The 6,525-nt window shown below is 44.3% G+C and overlaps 1 pseudogene; it reads left to right on the top strand.

The window, feature by feature from the left end:
• The first annotated feature begins 5,704 nt into the window (after positions 1–5,704).
• LOC105871088 (proteasome maturation protein pseudogene) lies at positions 5,705–6,241 on the top strand (annotated as a pseudogene).
• Positions 6,242–6,525: the final 284 nt, after the last annotated feature.

Raw genomic sequence — 6,525 nt, 5'->3', positions numbered from 1 at the left:
AGCCAAGATGCTAGACTGGCCCAGGCCCGGTAAGGTGGGGAAAGCCAAGATCAAGAACACCTGGCATTCAGAAACAGCAGGCTAAAGTTAAAAACAAACAAACAAAAAAGCACCTGGGATTCCCACCTCCTGTATCTCTTTGCCCATCCAATCCTGTGGGAAGCTCTAACCCCCTCATTCTCCACATACCTCTATTCCAAGCCCCTCTGTAGCCCATCATTGTGGTAAGAGGTGGGATAAGGGCAGAGAGGAAGGAAGCAGGCCGCTCTCTTTAGCAGGTGAGACAAAGGCTTTAATGAGATGGTTAAAAAAAAAAATTTCCAAGGTCTGAGTGGACCAAAAGCCATAATGGGTTTGGGGGAGGGAAGGGCCATCAATCTGTCAGCTCATACAGTGGATTCAGTGGATCCTTAAAAGGACTCCAGGTCTTTGGAAATCACTGCCAGAGACCTTCCTTCAGAATCCTTTCCAAGGAACTCCCCTGCTCAAAACACTTCAGGGACTCCCCAGTGACTCAGAATCAAATTCCGAGTTCTTCCCTGACAGCCAAAGCCTCCCTCAGCCGCCCTCATCACCCCATCTCTCACTGGTCCAAACATCCTTAGCTCTCTACCCACATGAGCTTTTCCTTTTTCTGCGCCAGGTGAACTCCTCTTCATCCCTCAAGGATCCGATTCAAAGGGCTCTGCCTTCTCTGTGATATCTTCCCCAACTACCCTAGGCAGAGCATTTGCCCCCCCTTTAGAGTCCCAGCACCTTTCACAGCCCCTCCAGTGCCCACATCTGCTCACCTGGCTGTCTTCTACTCCTGGCTGAGCTCTCTGAGAACAGGGACCACGTCGTCCTAATTTCTATATCCCCAGTGTCTTGTACAGGGCCTGGAATAAAGAAGGTGCCAATAAATAATATGCTAGATGCATGAATGCATGAAAGAATGAGTAAACCAAGTAAGCCAGAGACAAAGGCTGGGAGGCTGCAGAACATGAAAAATAGCCTTGCTTTGGAGTCAGAAAGAACACACCAGGCCGGGCGCGGTGGCTCACGCCTGTAATCCTAGCTCTCTGGGAGGCCGAGGCGGGCGGATTGCTCGAGGTCGGGAGTTCGAAACCAGCCTGAGCAAGAGCGAGACCCCGTCTCTACTATAAATAGAAAGAAACTAATTGGCCAACTAATATATATAGAAAAAATTAGCCGGGCATTGTGGCACATGCCTGTAGTCCCAGCTACTTGGGAGGCTGAGACAGAAGGATCACTTGAGCCCAGGAGTTTGAGGTTGCTGTGAGCTAGGCTGACGCCACAGCACTCACTCTAGCCTAGGCAACAAAGCAAGACTCTGTCTCAAAAAAAAAAAAAACAAAAACAAAACAAACATATGCTTATTTATAGAAATTAAAAAAAAAAATCCATTTTCCAGGCCTGATATTTATAGAAATTAAAAAAAAAAAAAAAAAAAAAGAACACACCAAACCTCACCTCTACCTTGGGCAAGTGTGACCTTGGGCAAGTCATTTGACCTCTCTGAACTCCAGTTTCCTCATGGCAAAATGAAATATATATATTTCAGCTTTGTTGTCAGGACTCAGAGTGGTTTGAGATGACATGGGCTTTAGAGTCAATCAGTTATATATACACAAACCTTGGCTTTAGCATTTATGAGCTGGATGACCTTGGGTATGTAAATTAACCTCTCTGAGCCTCCTTATCATGGCATTATCAGGCTCTGCTCGATCTGGGTCCTGCTGACCTCTCCAACTCCATTTTCTTTCTTTCTTTTTCTTTGGTTTTATTTATTATTTCCCTTTTAGCCCCTGTTATGGACTGAATTGTGTAACCCCCAAAATTCAAATGTTGAAGCTCTAACATCTATTAAGGAGGTAAATAAAGTTAAATGAAGTCATAAGAGTGAGGCCTTAATCCAATAGGACTAGTGTCCTTATAAGGAGAGGAAAAGATACCATGTGCTTGAAGTCCCTGCTACGTGAGCCCAGGAGTTTGAGGCTAGCCTGGGGAACACAGGGAGACTCCATCTCAAAAAAAAAAAAAAAAAGGAAAAGACACCATCTCTGTCTGTGTGTGTGCATGCACAGAGGAAAGGCCATGTGAAGACACAGCAAGAAGGCAGCCATCTGCAACCCAAGGAAAGGGACCTCACCAGACACCAACCCTGCAGGCACCTTGATCTTGGTGCCTCCAGTCTCCAGAACTGTGAAAAAACAACTATCTGTTGTTTAAGCCTCCTGGTCTGTGGTATTCTTTTATGGCAGCCCCAAGCAGACTAATATAGCCCCACGCTCCACTCCTTTCCCCTTCCTGTCCTAAGGCAACCACGCTAATGTGCTTAACATGTACTTTTTTGGTCTGTATGCATTTTGAAAAATGTGTAATGTACAGTAGGTACATTTTAATGTACATGAACAACATTTATATAAATGGTCATTCAGTTAATTTTTTCATTCAGCATTATTTTTTGAGATCCATTCATATGGCCGTGTGTATATCTCATCCTTACTTTAATCTCATGTCTAGTACTGTTCCCCTCCTATAACCTTAGAATCGTTGCCTCTCTAGGCCTTTCTTTCCTCATCCATCAGCTGGGATTGGAAGCACCTGGCACACTGAACTCACAGAGGTTTTGCAAAGTACACGTGATTATAGAGATATATAGTCTTTAAAAGCTGTGTAGGGGCCGGGCGAGGTGGCTCACGCCTGTAATCCTAGCTCTCTGGGAGGCCGAGGTGGGCAGATCGTTTGAGTTCAGGAGTTCAAAACCAACCTGAGCAAGAGCGAGACCCCGTCTCTACTATAAATAGAAAGAAATTAATTGGCCAACTAATAATATATATATATAGAAAAAAAATTAGCCGGGCATGGTGGCGCATGCCTGTAGTCCCAGCTACTCGGGAGGCTGAGGCAGGAAGATCGCTTGAGCCCAGGAGTTTGAGGTTGCTGTGAGCGACATGGCACTCACTCTAGCCTGGGTAACAAAGGGAGACTCTGTCTCAAGAAAAAAAAAAAAAAAAAAAAAAATATATATATATATATATATAAAGCTGTGTAGGCTGAGCATAGTGGCTCATGCCCATAATCCTAGCACTCTGGGAGGCAGAGGCAGGAGGATTGTTTGAGGCTAGGAGTTCAAGACCAGCCTGAGCAAGAGCGAGACCCCCATCTCTCCAAAACAGAAAAATTAGCTGTGGTGGCAAGTGTCTGTAGTCCCAGCTACTATGGAGGCTGAGTCAGGAGGATCGCTTGAGCTCGGCAATGTGAGACTGCAGTGAGCTATGATGATGCCACTGCACTCTACTCCAGGTGACTGAGAAAGACCCTGTTTCAAAAAAAAAAAAAAATAGAGCTGTGTGAGTTTACTAGCTGTGTGACCTTGGGCATTTTACTGTAACTTCTGTGTTCTCTGTGACTCAGATTCTTCATCTGTTAAATGGCACCATTAATAATTCTACATCATAGGGTCATAATAAAGATTATATGGGTATACACCCCCTCTGCTGCTAAATTTGACTGGCTTTAAAAACATAAAATAACTAAGAAAAAAATATTATATGGGTTAATACTGCAGTTCCCAGCCCCTGCGCCACAGACCAGTATCTGTTACTTTTTTTTTTTTTTTTGAGACAGAGTCTCACGCTGTTGCTTGAGCTACAGTGGCCATGGCATCGGCCTAGCTCACAGCAACCTCAAATTCCTGGGCTCAAGCGATCCTCCTGCCTCAGCCTCCCAAGTAGCTGGGACTATAGGTATGCGCCACCATGCCCGGCTAATTTTTTCCATATATTTTTAGTTGGTCAATTAATTTATTTCTATTTTCAGTAGAGACAGGGTCTCGCTCTTCCTCAGGCTGGTGTCGAACTCCCGACCTTCAGCGATCCGCCCACCTCAGCCTCCAAGAGTGCTAGGATTACAAGCGTGAGCCACCGCGCCTGGCCCAGTACCCATTACTGATACTGGTCCATGGCCTGTTAGGAACCGGGCCGCACAGCAGGAGGTGAGCATCAGCTGAGTGAGCAAAGCTTCATCTATATTTACAGCCACTCCCCAGCCGGCATCACCGCATAAGCTCAGCCTCCTGTCAGATCAGCGGGTGGCAATAGATTCTCATAGGAGCATGAGCCCTACTGTAAATTGCGCATGGAGGGATCTAGGTTGCGTGCTCCTTATGAGAGTCTAATGCCTGATGATCTGTGTGGAGCTGAGGCAGTGATGCTAGCGCTGGGGAGCGGCTACAAATACAGATTTTGATTAGCAGAGACGTTTGACTGCACAATAAATGTAAGGCGCTTGACTCATCCTGAAACCATCCCCTCCAACATCCGTGGAAATATTGTCTTCATGGAACCGGTCCCTGGTGGCAAAAAGGTTGGGAACCTCTGGGTCAATACACATAAAGCTCCTAGGATATGAGATGAGCTCACACAAAATGCTACTTAATATAGGAGCTATGGAGTGTGATAGTGCCATCAGCTCAAATCTTGTGACCACTCTTAATTAATTGCTGAGCATCCAGACAGGCCGAATCAAGTAACGGTTGCAGCCCTCTGAGGAGAGAGACAACCACAAGAGTGACACGCAGCATTCATGCTAAAAGTGCAGGAGGAAAAACAGTACTTAGAAATAAGCAAAGGGAAGGGCTAATTATCTCTCTCCCCACCCCACCGCAGCCTTCCCTCTTGCATTTCTCTTCAGGCTGAGCAATCCTATGGCTTAGTTAAAACTCTGGGCTAGGGCTGGGCGCGGTGGCTCATGCCTGTAATCCTAGCACGCTGGGAGGCCAAGGTGGGTGGATTGCTTGAGGTCAGGAGTTTGAAAACAGCCTGAGCAAGAGCGGGCCAGGAGTTTGAGACCAGCCTGGGCAACAAAGCGAGACCCCTTCTCTAAAAGAAATTTTTAAAATTAGCCAGCTATGGTGGCCAGCACCTGTAGTCCCAGCTATTCAGGAGGGTGAGGCAGGAGGGTTGCTTGAGCTTAGGAATTTGAGGTTAGAGTGAGCTATGATTGCACCACTGCAATCCGGCCTGGGTGACAGAGCAAGATCCTGTATCCAAGATAAAACAAAAAACCTTCTGAACTCATCCCACCCTCATTCTATATCCAATTGGTATATCCAATTGGTTTCCAAGTCCTGCCTATCTATCAGAAAAATTGGTCCCCTTTCCCCACACCCTCCACTTTGCCTATCCTGGGTTAAGACTTTGATCAGCTCTGCCCTGAGTTACTCAACAGCCTTTAAGAAAATAGCATGTATGGGATGGGCTCAGTGGCTCATGCCTGTAATCCCAGTACTTTGGGAGGCCAAAGTGGGAGGATTGATCACTTGAGGCCAGGAGTTCAAAAATAGCCCGGGCAACATATTGAGTCTCTATCTCTACAAAAAAAATTTTTTAATTAGCTGGTGTGGTGGTGCATGCCTTTATTCCCAGCTACTTGGGAGGCTGAGGCAGGAGGATCACTTGCACCCATGAGTTAGAGGTTACAGTGAGCTATGATCATGCCATTGTGCTCCAGCCTGGGTTACAGAGCTAGACCCTGTCTCTAAAAAAAGAAAAAACTAAAAAAACCCAACAAACCCAATATGTTTATCCATCTATTTATTACACAACCAACACATGTTCTCATAGAAAAATTATGAGAGTAAGCGGCAGGGTCGGCTGATGGTAAAGGGGCTGAGAAGCTGTTTCCAGGGCGTCTGAAGATGAATGCAAGAGGACTTGGATCTCAGCTAAAGGACAGTATTCCAGTTACTCAACTTTCAGCAAGTGGACCTTTTGAAAGTCACAATCTTCTTCAGAAAGGTTTTTCCTGTGTGAAAAATGAACTTTTGCCTAGTCATCCTCTTGAATTATCAGAAAAGAATTTCCAGCTCAACCAAGATAAAATGAATTTTTCCACACTGAGAAACATCCAAGCTCTATTTGCTCCACTGAAATTACAGATGGAATTCAAGGCAGTGCAGCAGGTTCAGCGTCTTCCATTTCTTCCAAGCTCAAACCTTTCACTGGATATTCTGAGGTGTAATGATGAGACTATTGGATTTGAAGATATTCTTAATGATCCATCACAAAGTGAAATGATGGGAGAACCACACTTGATGGTGGAATATAAACTCGGTTTACTGTAATACATTGTGCTGTTTGTGAATATAGAGGGGCTGCATCTTGTTTATAGTTGTCTTTTTACTGTAATTTGATGTATACAACATTAAAAGTACTGACATGAGAAAAAAAAGAAACTTATGAAATGCAAATTGGAAAAATTTAAATCTAATATCACCAATATAACCCATTTTTATATATGTATTCTCCTATGCATATATGTATGTATACATACGGTATATATTTATAAAAATAAGGTGACACTACAACTTTGTTAGGAAACCTGCTTTTGTCAACTTCATATGTTCCATACATATTTCTATGATTATAAATGCCCATCTACATCATCATTTTTATAGATGCTTAGTATTTAGATTGATATATATATATATATTTTTTTTTTTTTTGAGACAGAGTCTCG

The sequence above is a fragment of the Microcebus murinus genome, chromosome 19 (genome assembly GCF_040939455.1).
Source record: "Microcebus murinus isolate Inina chromosome 19, M.murinus_Inina_mat1.0, whole genome shotgun sequence".
In the NCBI taxonomy this organism is placed as follows: domain Eukaryota; kingdom Metazoa; phylum Chordata; class Mammalia; order Primates; family Cheirogaleidae; genus Microcebus; species Microcebus murinus.
The sequence above is the reverse complement of the archived record's forward strand: the minus strand, read 5'-3'. Positions and strand labels throughout refer to the sequence as shown.